At 34.9% G+C, this 12,735-nt stretch overlaps 1 protein-coding gene across 2 annotated transcripts in view; it reads right to left on the bottom strand.

The window, feature by feature from the left end:
* LOC132914583 (cAMP-specific 3',5'-cyclic phosphodiesterase-like) overlaps positions 1 to 12,735 on the bottom strand; it is a 395,884-nt gene that overhangs the window by 328,732 nt on the left and 54,417 nt on the right. The gene's annotated exons all lie outside the window — the stretch shown is intronic.

Here is a 12,735-nt window from a genome sequence, read left to right as displayed (position 1 = left end):
CAATTGAACAAGGGGCAGAGATGAAATATTGAAAATTACGATGGAGAAATAATGTTCCCAGAGAATAATATTCTGCCAGATAAAAACGTTGTCCAGTCGGAAGTTTTTAATTACAAATCGCAAATCAGACTGATACCGCAAATACATTGAAAGAAACATACGTCGAAGGAATATCTCCGGGGAAAAAATATTTTAAAAGATACGTCTCTTTGTACAAATATTTCAATCATACATAATTAAGTACACTAAGAAGGGTTTGCGTAGAGATTTAAGTGGAGCGTTGGCTGAAGGTTTGACTAGAGCTTTGGGTGGAGGTTTGGGTGAAGGTTCAGGCTAAGGTTAAGGTCGCCGTCGAAGTAGGGTGTGCTTCGATGCGATTGCACAGTCGGTGAGAAAAAGAAGAAAATTTCGTATCCGACGAGTTATCCGACGAGGCAACTATCAGGTTGTCCGAAAAGTTTCTTTCGTTCCATAAGGTGATAATAGATGAACAAGAACTTCTGTTTTATATTATTTTATCGAATTATTATTATTACGTTCGTGTATAATTCGATAAATTAATATAAAACGAAAGAAACTTTCCGGACAAATTAATATGTACGTACATAATACTTTTACCATTTAAATCCTTTTTAACGACGCATCTTATTTTTCGATTTACCATTTTCACTCGTAGAAATATCATTCTTGAAAATAGTTCGTATATTTTCCAGGTAATTTCGCGTTAGATTTCTACTTTCCCCCAGCGGCTATTTTTATAACGTGGGAAATGAAATTTTTGTCGAAGCGTAACTTAATATCCGAAAGAAAAGAACTGTTAACCCAATGGGAAAGAATTCAGAATATTTGCTATTGAAACTGACAAATAAGAAGACGAAGCGGCGTTCCGAGAAACAAAGTTGAACTTGGACTATGCGAGCCAAAGGTGGGCGAGTGGGAGAAGCGATTGTTTTCCATCGGCGATCGAGTTGAAAAGTTTCAGAGGTTCCCTTTGTTCGTGAAACTCGGGCACATCGCGATAATAAACTCAGTGGCTGTCGTTGATTTCAAATTTCATTAAAAACTCCCTTCGTTCTTAATAAAACCGGTAGACAGCTATATCTGAGAAGTTTTTCGTTGGTTTGTTGACGACGTTCGATCTCATCCAATTACGAATGTCTTCTAAATACAAGAAAATTCTTTCAACGAATCTAATTAATCGATTTTGCTTTGTATTCAGTTCTAGATGCATCGACTGGTATTTATTATCGAATTGGCTATAGTAAATTTTGGCAATCGATACCGCGTACGGGTAACTCGACGACAAAGCTGTATGGACTTATTCACTTTACGCAGACGTGTGAAAAATTTGGAAAATTCGAGGTAGAGTTTCGGCAGAGAGAAAATTTCACGCGCGAATATTTCACTTTTTATTGTTTCCAAGTAAACTGGCAAATTAATATTTCAACAGATACACCGAGTCCTGAATTTTTCATTTTCTTATTCTTTTCATTGACAAGATTTTTTTAAATACATCGATCGATCATCTGTAGCTCCCATGATTTGCGTGTACCTACTGCGTGTTCACCAAACGAGAACTTGAATTCCGTCGAAAAATATCTAACAGAATTATTGGCTAAAAATCTGGTCGGTAGAGAATTAAAAAAAAAAAAAATGTCCTGTGTAATTTCGTAAAAAAGAAAGAAAGAAGAGCGTGCGTATGTCTTTCGATTCTCTGGACGCACGTTGCCTCCGACCATGCGTCTGCCCCGAACGTGATGTTGACCCTCGTAACCAGGATTACGGAACAATCACATGATTTCTCGGTCTGTATACTGTTCAGAGTGCGAGGAATAAAAATAACAGGGCGAAAATTGGACCAGGCTAGTAGGATTCCGAGGTGAAGGTCGATGGGAAAGGTTCTAGCGAGTTTCTTCGAAATTGAGGTTAGGTTTATCGCCTTCGATTGCCATTTGGTAAAACAGATCGTCGGCAATGAACGTGCTTGTGTGATTCTATATATCGAATGTAGGAAAGAAGCAGCAGTTAATCGTAAAACAAACAATTTCTTACCTACATTCGAGAAAAATAGGAAAATTATCCTGAAATTTTTACGTAAAACTTTGCTTTTCAAGCATTTAGAGTTTTATTATTTCTATAAATAATTTATTATTCGTACGTCTCTAGTTTTTATCTACCTCTTCGTGAGATTATTGAGATACGTGTAATTTTATGTGCTACACTAAATTAGCCGCGCAGTAGTGACACACATATACAGGGTGCGCCGTTAGAATTCGGACAGAATTCAATTTGTAGTTCCCACCATATTAGAATTCAGATGTTTGTGCTGATTGACTCTGAAGTTAGTTAAATATGTCAATAAGTCTTCTATAACCTCAAAATGACAGAACTCGTTAAGCAAAACCCGGAATACGATAGAAGAGCGGCGATTATAGAAAGTCTTCGCGCCGGGAGAACGCCGGTCGAAATTATAAAATTCTTTAGCTACCCAAGATCGACGGTAATTTAATTTTGTTGTGGGCAAAACCAAATTTCCAGCAAGTGTTCACGTTTTGAGCGTTGTCTCAAGTGAGGGCGACGTCATGCCTCCGCACTTCTTCCAAAAAGGCGAAAGAATCACAAAGGAGGTTTATTTGGAGGTCCTGAAGACAGTAATAAAGCCGTGGATGGAAATTACGGCTTCTGGAAGGCCGTATTTATTTCAACAAGATGGCGCACCTGCTCACACAAGTCATCTTGTTCAAAATTGGCTCTCTGACAATGTGGACATGTTTTGGTCGAAAGATTTCTGGCCTCCTAACAGTCCCGACCTAAACCCATTGGACTATTACGTGTGGGGCGTTATCGAGAGACAAACTAATAAATGCAGGCACCCCAACGTCAACTCCCTACGAGCTGCTATCGAGTCAGAATTCGCGACAATTAAACGCGACCAGTTGAAGTCAGCGTGCTCGCGCTTTAGAGCAAGAATAGAGCAGGTCATAGAGGCAGAGGGTGGTTACATAGAATAAAAGTTCTCAGCAAGGACCCTTTAAATGAGATATAACAACATTTTCATGTGTTTTTGTGTATTGACTTAAATAAACAACTTTCTGCACAAAACTTCTTTTGTCCGGATTCTAACGGCGCACCCTGTATGAGTACGAGTGTGCGGAAATATGTGCATGCACAGCGTCTCGTAAAACAGACGAGACAAAGAGAATGCTGAGACGCATGCAAATGTATATCGACGAAGATCTTGTAAATCGTATATTAAATAAATTTGAAACTATTTTTATATCAATTCTAAGTGTAATCTAAGTGTTTCTATACATTTATTTCGGTGATTAAAATCCACAATTCTCAACAGGGATACAAAATTTTCGAGGAACTTTATGGTAACGAAGTATACGTTTAATATGGATAGAGATACAAATATAACACGATGTAATGAAATATAAATATAAGAAATATAGATAGAAGAATAAAGTGACTCAATTTTCCTTGCTTTTTCTCCTCTCTCTTCTCTTTAAATTCGAACAAAATTTCCAAGATAAAAGTCCATCGCTTCTATTTAAAAAAAAAAATGTTTGAAAAGTATAAAATTTAGTGAAAATTCCCAAGATTTTACGGCTTCTATTTATATTTTATATAAAATCAAAAGAGTCGCACAGAGAGAATTTTCAAAATACAATGCAAACGATTAAAAATAAAATAAAATAAACAAGATCGTTTAAAATATAATTCGCTAAAATAATACAAATTGTAATATTATTCACAATGTGAAAGATACGTACATTGTATTTGTTAAAATTGCAAACGATTAAAAATGAAATAAAATAAACAAGATCGTTTAAAATATAATTCACTAAAGTAGTACAAATTGTAATATTATTCTCAGTGTGAAAGATACATACATTGTGTTTGTTAATGTAAAATATTATCGGAAATCGAAGTAGTCCGGGTGCATGAAAATTTGGAAAAATTCTGATTTCCCAGAAGAGTGAAATTCAGCCATCAACTTTCCGTCGTATTTTCCAGCGAGTTACAGCGTACGCTTGCGAATGGTTTCGCGGATAGGCGAGCAACTTAGACGAAATTCTTAAAACATCGAGGGAACACATTTCTAAATAGTTTTTCAATGAAACGAAAAGATCACGTGGACCGAGATTTCTCTCAGGAATAGAGGACTCTGGATTCAATATTAAAGCGGAATATGTCGAAACTGCGGAGTGATTTGCAGAGGAAATCGCGTTGAATTTCCGTCGACTTCCTCATCCGAGCGTATTTCATATTCGCTTCGAATTCAACGCGCTGATAAAGAATCTCCTTTTTGTATTATTCGTTTATCTTCGTGGTAAAACTGAACGATCGAACGAATCTTCGATCTAAATCCCTGTTAACGAATCAATTTCTCTCTTTTATAATTACTCTTCGTTTCGAATTTTTTATAAATGTTTATCGAGAAATCTAATCGTCTGATTCATCCATTGGGAGGAAAATTTACAAAACGTATTTGCAAATAAGTATATTCTAAGATTTATAGCAATTCTCACGTGATTCTCTCGTTTCCAGTTATAGAATAAAAAACGTTCAAAACTAAACAATTTTTACAGAAGCTCCAAGATTTTTCCGCTTCTATTTACAGCAATTTTTTAAGCATAAAATATTGGAAACAATTATCCACAAGGAATCTTATAGAAATACCGTAACAACGAGATTGAAGTCAACCAAAGTGACTCGACTAACGTAATCGAGTTAGATGTGAAAATAGAGTAAGTGAAATATCCATTTCTGTTCCGGATGAATCAATGCAAGACGCATAGAAATTCATGGGAAAGGAGTGTAAGAGAATTTTCATACGTGCATCACGCGAAAGTCTATGGAATGCGAAATGCAAAAATTGCAGAGAAACGTTTCCTCTCTTTGTCTGAGCGGTAGATGAAAATTAAATTTTTAAAGTAGAATGACGAGAAAAAGCACCGTGTGGTTGATTTAATTTCGGGGTACACGTTCTCTCGCGAAATGGGGTTTCTTTTGACGAAGGGGGCGAGAAAAGAATCGAACAGATGGACGTAGAATCGAAGTAAATAATATGAAACGTGCGCTTTCTCTAGAAATTCTCGGCAGAATAAAAGTGCAACCAAGTGGTAAACACTTTATGATGATTGAAGAAAAAGGAGGAAAAAGAAAACACTTTCGAGAAATGAACGAGAAAATTAAATACCGCTACTTCTAAATTTTATTGCGAAAAGAAGCAAAGCAGAGATAATTGTCTTTTTGTGATTATAGCCCTGAGGAAATTACAAACTTAACAAATCTAAATATTAGAAACACGGTTAAAAATCTAGGAATTTTCAAAAGTTCTATCAAAACCCAACAAGTTAAAAAACGTAACAAACATTACAAGGAAAGCATAATGTAGACATAATTGTATTTTTCTATTTAAATTTATGGTTAGTTCATTTAATCCACCTCATGCTGAGGAAATTGTAAAATTAAAACATCTAAATATTAAAAATACTATTAAAAATCGAAGAATTCTTAGGTCTTGTCAACATACAACAAGGGGAGCGCCCCGAATAATTTACCCGACCCCTTCATATTCTTCTCCTATCGAGTCATGGGGGGCAGCTGTCCCAGGCAGATTTAAGAGCTGATTTTTCAGCCAATCATCGAACGAAACTATAGAAAATCTTTTACGACATCGATATCGAGATAAAGACTGGTTTCGACCCGGAAATTTGTAAATTTCTTCGACGAAACAGATTTCGGGGGTTGGCCATTTCGCAGAAGTCGAGGGTACTCGATGACCGAGTCTAATGACGAGTTCTTGAAGAACCTTGGAGAGGATTTTTGCTACTAGAGCACAAGCAAAATGAAGGGGTCGACAGATGTACTTCCTCTTGTGAAATTTTATCGAAATTTGACATTTTATCGATTCCGGATAAACCTAAGATTCGATTAGATTCCCTTTTTATCGAAGAATGTCATTTTTTGATATATACGTTTGAATTATATATAACAATTTTTATCGAGGAATTTTATTTTTGATTAAGTTAGGCTCAGATGAAATTGTTTAGTGAAAAATATTATTTGGTGAACTCTGAATCTCGGAAACTCTGAAACACGTTGAAAGACATATGCAAATAATCATGAAGGGCGCGAGGGCACTTAAGGAACCCCACTTGTTGGACATTAATAGGGGATAAAGGGGAGGGTACCGGCCACCTGATGCCACGCTACTGCGGCATCGATCCTCTAATCCAGTGATTCTCAACCGATACTACTTACATCTTTGATATTATACAATATACAATTGTTGACATAAGAATAATTTCTACGTACAACGTATCATAATAATCTCCATTTAAAAAACTCCTCATTTATATAAGGAAGAATGTAATACTCCGAACGATTCAGAAATTTTCCAAATTTCCTTCCAATCGTTTCAGGCAGACCAGAGAGTCACTGCAACAAATTGTTCTCCGCTAAAAATTGCTCTCTGCGGATAAAAAATATTTTTATAAATGGGACAGACATCCTCAAATCACGATCTTTGCCTTTATATTAATTTAATATCAATCTACCATTTTAAATTCCTATTTGGGTATAACAAACCTGTTTATATCAGCTGATGATCCAGCGCTTTGAAATAAGCTCACACTTCTATTGAAATTCCAAATTTTATTTTCTATACCATACTATACCATTCTATTGTGTTGGCAACTAAGCGATTGCGGATTTTGTCATTAGATGGTATTGACAAAATCCGCAATCGCTTAGTTGCCAACCCAATACGTTATAACGCACATTTATAAACAAAATAAACGGCCAAATAAAGCTGCAAAATAGTCTACCTCGTCCATTTAACATTTATATTTCGATAGTATAAAAATATTTATAAAAAAAAAATCTTGAGAACCACTGGCCCAAACTACCCCACCAACGGTCGCCATGGCAACCAGCAATCCCCTTCTGTTCGTGCAAGGAACCACACAGTCCTGTTTCCACCACCTCGTTCAACCCTGGCATAGAAGAGTGACGTCAGATGATAAACATTAACCGTGGCGTAAACGTAACCCCCTCTGCTAAACGTGCACGCTACCCTAATTGGGGGTTGTAACCACGCTTTTTGCCCGCATGGTCAGGATTTTTGACCGATTGGCCGGCTCGAGGATCGGGGTTGGAACGGAACGGTTGCTTGTCAGACTGACTTGGAGACAAGATCGAGAAAGCTGAATGGTTTGGCTGTTTCATAGGGGCGGATTTAGATGTTTCGGCGTCGAACGACGGGGTGTACACTAATATTTCCTTGGAGGAGGTTCTACACTCTACTCGATCGGTTACAAATGTTTTCTTTAAGGAATTAGGTGGGTCGGATGGAAATTGCCATTGGGGTTGCTTTTCAAACTTTTATCCTGCTTATCGAACAATAAAGTTCATTTAAGTATCGTTCATTTTTATCCTTCAAGTTGCGTAGTTTATTTTTGGTTCGTTTTATTTGTTGTATGCGAATGTCATTTTTATATTTTGCTTGCTGCATAGTTTATTTTTTCATTCAGAATATCACAGCGTGAAGCCGTTGTTTCGTGTTATAAAAATGAAATTTTTTAGACTTCAAAGGAATAGAATCCTCTGTCGTTGTATTCCACTGAATTTCAACCGACTACTATTTAGAAGTTGAAATTTTGTATAATTTTCAAACAACGTGATTTTTCCCCGCTAAGCGTAACTCAAATATTTCCTCGTCAAATTTTAGAACACGCTTTGAACTTGCCTAATTATTTTCTCAATTCTTCGGGGTTTCAAACTTTTTAGGGCCTGGAAGAAATAAGATTTTTCAACGTTTACCCAATTCCTCGCGTCTCGAACGTTACTTACCAACGTTTTAAGACACCTTTTAATTTCTTAAATCTTCTTTCTCAGACCCTAAAGGGTAGAAATGTTTCAAGATAACGAGTAACAGCACTTTTTATTGTGTTTTGAATTTCTGTAATTTATGAAACTCTCAGGGGTTGAAATTCACTCAATTTCGAAGACATCTGAGCCTGCTTCCTTCTAAGATTTTACGACACACTTCCAACTTCTCTAATTTCCTTCCCAGTCCTTCTAGGGGTTCACATTTTTTAAACGACCAACATTGTCACTGAATGTTCAAGTTTAAGTAACCTCGTATATCGTACACGTTTTGTTTGGACAAAGTTTCAAGGCAACGGTCGAAGATTTAGTTTCCATAATATGGTTGCGTGGCCGAAGCGAAAATTATACTTTAAAATACAGTTGGAAGAAAAATCGCGTTCTTTCCTTAAGGTACATCCTCGTCATCAGGATTCTCTATGATGTAAATGTCGTCGTTCCGCGTATCCGGCAAATCTTTTCAAGTATATTTTATCGAGTTAAATAAATCCTTTGAAAGTCGAAACACTTCTTCCGGTAACGAAGTTTCCTTCAATCTACGGTAAATCTGTTACTTCCCGCTTTCCTTTTTTATTTCAAATTTCTTTGTCCCCGATAAGACGTCTGAATACGATCTACAATCAATTGCGAAGGTTTTATACTTTTCGACAAATTTAAATTTGCAGTTGCAGATGTTTGGACGTTTGTTTGTAACTTGCTAATTGGACGAATGGCCAAATACTAAAAATTATTTTCCTCAAATTTCTTTGTCCCCGATAAGAGGTCTGAATACAAGTTACAGTCAATTGCGAAGATTTTATACTTTTCGACAAATTTAAATTTGCAGTTGCAGATGTTCGGACGTTTGTTTTTAACTTGCTAATTGGACGAATGGCCAAATATTAAAAATTATTTTCCTCAAATTTCTTTGTCCCCGATAAGAGGTCTGAATACAAGTTACAGTCGACTGCGAAGGTTTTATACTTTTCGACAAATTTAAATTTGCAGTTGCAGATGTTCGGACGTTTGTTTGTAACTTGCTAATTGTACGAATGACCAAATATTAAAAATTATTTTCCTCAAATTTCCCTGTCCCTGATAAGAGGTCTGAATACAAGTTACAGTCGATTGCGAAGGTTTTATAGTCTTCGACAAATTTAAATTTGCAGTTGCAGATGTTCAGACGTTTGTTTTTAACTTGCTAATTGTACGAATGATTAAATATTAAAAATTATTTTCCTATTTTCCTTAACGCCATCGAAATTTCTCCTAACATTACGTTACGTGATAAAACGAATGAAACACAGCGCTTTAGGATTCGAGATGAGACCAGCAGTTTTAAAAGTGTAGTTTCGAGGAAATATTAAAGTTTCCTGTCTCAATGGTAGAACAGTAACACGTTTATCGTTTCTACGTTTCCTCTAAACGAGATTATGCCGTGCAATATCGTATCGAAATCTGATTACTTAGGATAGTGGCATAAAAGAAGTTGGCTATAATTCTTGCAGCTCACAGTACGATTAAGCAATGCGATTTACGTGGAATATTCAGCACTTGTTTGGGTTACACGCTTCACAACCTTCGAATCGTTCGACATCGATTTTTACAATAGTCGCGACGCGGTTCCCGGAGTTTACTGCACGTTCCACGTTGCATTATTGAAGTTTCCCGTTGGAATCGAACACAAAGAAGGATACAAACTCTTTGGAAACTTTAAGGTAACATACCTGAAACGAATTGTCGACGAGTTTAGAGGAAAAATCGTGTTTGCTTTTTTTCATTTTGTAAAAATAAGTAGCGGATAATAAATTCTGACAAAATCGAATCTTTATACAAATTTCAATCCTATTACGGTCTTCTTACTTTTAAATTAAATTATAAGTAATAATGATAAGTAATTAAGTTCTAAGTAAATTAATTAGAAGATAGAATTTCTATGAGTACTTTAATTGCATCTTATTATATTTCATTTGGGATAATTATATATCTATGTGCTATTTTAGTTGATAAACGTAATTGTGAATTGCATATACAATTGAGTAATTTAGTAGTTTATTAATTGAATTCATATAATTCCTGTGGTTTAATTTTATGACAGGATTTCACGATGAATTTGATGAAGACAATACGGAAGATGGGAAGAATATAAAATCGAGTTGTCATTAAATTCGCGCGCGATTTTAAAGCTCTCGTTAATCTTAACGACGTTTGCTCAAAGCAGTTTTCAGAATTATGCGAGCGTAAAATGTAGAATGAAATAAATGCAAACGATGTCTGACTGATGACGAACTGTTTCTACTCGTCCCGCGTATTTCTCTTGCTTTCACGTGTTTCGCTCCTTTGTGCGAATCTATTCATTTCATGTTGAGAATCTTCGACCAAGCTTTGTTCCACAACAATATTTCTACCTGAATCGTGAAAGATTTTCAAATATTTAAATATTCATATTAAACAACTTTTGATATTTATGAATTTCAAATTCAAAGATTCTAAACATTAGAATCTTTGAACTCTCAAATATTTAAATATTCAAGCTTTTAAATTTCCCTTTACGTGGAATTTCCTTTATATTTCTTACTTTTTCGAAATTAGAAAGAAGCTTGAGATATCATTTTCCTCCCTCTTACTCAATTCTTTCTTCCATAATTTCAATTATATTTCTCTTTACCGCTTCAATTTCAATCTCATTCGACTGACACTCGAGAGGCAAACAAAACTCAGAAAACATGTTCGTTCTAATTGTAATTCTAACCAAATTTCTGTGAAGCCTCGTTGTTACAAAACCAACGAAAGTCAACGCAATGTTAAAAACCTCTCCCTCTTTCTCTCTCTTAAGCATCAATAATACAAATGGCAAAACGCAAACGAAGGAATCATTAGACAAAGTGTATCGCTGAAAGAGGACCAATAAAATAGGAAAGCGGTGATCGATCGCGTGAGAATGAGAGCAAATGGATGGTGGAATGCGTTATTAGTTTTATCCAGGACCGCAGCAAGCCAGGAAATTACGAATTCTAGGCGAGACCTCGCAAACACCGGATCCACGCTCGTGTAATTAATAACAAGCGATGGTTCGTTGCATGTATAATTTCATTTTAACCGTTCGCCGTGTAATTCCCTGGACCAGGATAAAATTTAGCGTGCAGTTTCCACGGGCTTTCTTTTTGTCCGAGAGGATTTCGATGAGAAGCAATTTGTTGGAGAGCGGAAAACAATCTTTGTTTGCTACTGGAAACTTTCGAAGTCGGGATGTGGAAATAAAACGATACAATGTGAATCGAAAAGTCACTCTGTATATAATACAATAGTATTGAACATGCTTTTACAGAGATTTCGATAGTAAATTCTAGATATATCAATTTGAAGCATATATTTCATATATTTGTATAACTTAATATAATTTCATTTATATTAATATATTTAACATAGTTGCTATTAATTAATAAATATCAAAATATTAATGTAATATATTATTTTGTTAATAATAAAATTGTGTGGATATAATTATTACTGATAACATCTATACTAATATATTATATGATATACTAGTAGTAGAAGTAGTTTGTTAACTCTACGAGGTTGCAAGACTTTCCCTTTGCATTTTAACTAATAGAAAAATTTCAATTTAGTAAAATTATTATAATGCAATGTAATAATGTTAACTGTGTTGTAAAATATATATTTGTAATTTACATATTTAACGTATCTCCGTATAAATATATTTTGTGGTCAAGTTTGAAACTCGCGATACCTCGACACCTCTTTAAACGTTTCAATACCTCGATATATAAAACGCTGTTTTAACTTTGAAACTTCTTTTCCCATTATAGAGATTGTCTTTCTTTTTATAATTATTTCAATTATTTATATTAATAGTATTTTTACCATGACTCAGTCCGAGAAGAAATGATTATTTGTACACGCTGGAATACGGGTAATTTTATCTTTTCCCGAAAACCACCACTTTTTGAACAATGTGTGGCTCTTCCCTGTTTCCTTTTGAAACAACGTCGCGTCCACAGAAATTCGATTTTCAACGTCCGATGGTGCTTCGACTACTGTTTTATTTCTTTCTCCTTTTTTTATTTTCTGGGTCGAGTTGCCGCTAGTTTTTCGTGTCACCGAAATAAACTCGAGCAGGGAATTGTTATTTTATTTTCGAAGGTCTACAAACACAGAAATAAAAACGGGGCGATGTAATTGAATTAAACAGAAATTCTGTTATTCCTCTACGCACGTAGATATCTCCAAATTGTACATTTAATTCGATGCTAAATACTGTTATTACCTTTACAATGAACTGTAATTACCTTTGAAAGCGAATTTTTTTCATAAGGATACGTGCACGGTATTAATTAAGCTTTCCGTTGATGTAAATTTTATACGAGAAGAAGATCATTGGTTTTTTATACGAACCTTTTAGTTTGCATATTATAAAAGCTTAGTTTTTATAATACGAAGGTTCTTCAGAATAAATATAAAGGAAGTCTTTTTTATGCAAATGTCTATTATGCTAATCAAAGTTACGACTAGCCTTACGCAGAAGCAAATTACTTATTATTACTGCTGTATTTCAATTCTCGGGATATCACAAAGAGATATTAACTTTATGTAATTATGAACTTTTTTCCAGAGATAATGCAAAAGAATCTTTGTTTTTTTTTTTTTTTTTTTTGTAGAGACGTGCATTACGTTAACGAACCTTTGATAAATCACAAAAGAGATCAATTATTCGTGCTTAGTAACAAAGATATCAATTAAATGATACACATTGAACAAACGTTATTTCATCGTTTTAAAGAAAAAGTTTACACGGCAATTTTAATCGATGCGTGTATATTATTAATTACTTTGTAC

The sequence above is a fragment of the Bombus pascuorum genome, chromosome 15 (assembly GCF_905332965.1).
Source record: "Bombus pascuorum chromosome 15, iyBomPasc1.1, whole genome shotgun sequence".
NCBI lineage: Eukaryota > Metazoa > Arthropoda > Insecta > Hymenoptera > Apidae > Bombus > Bombus pascuorum.
This window is presented reverse-complemented; position numbering and strand designations above follow the sequence as displayed.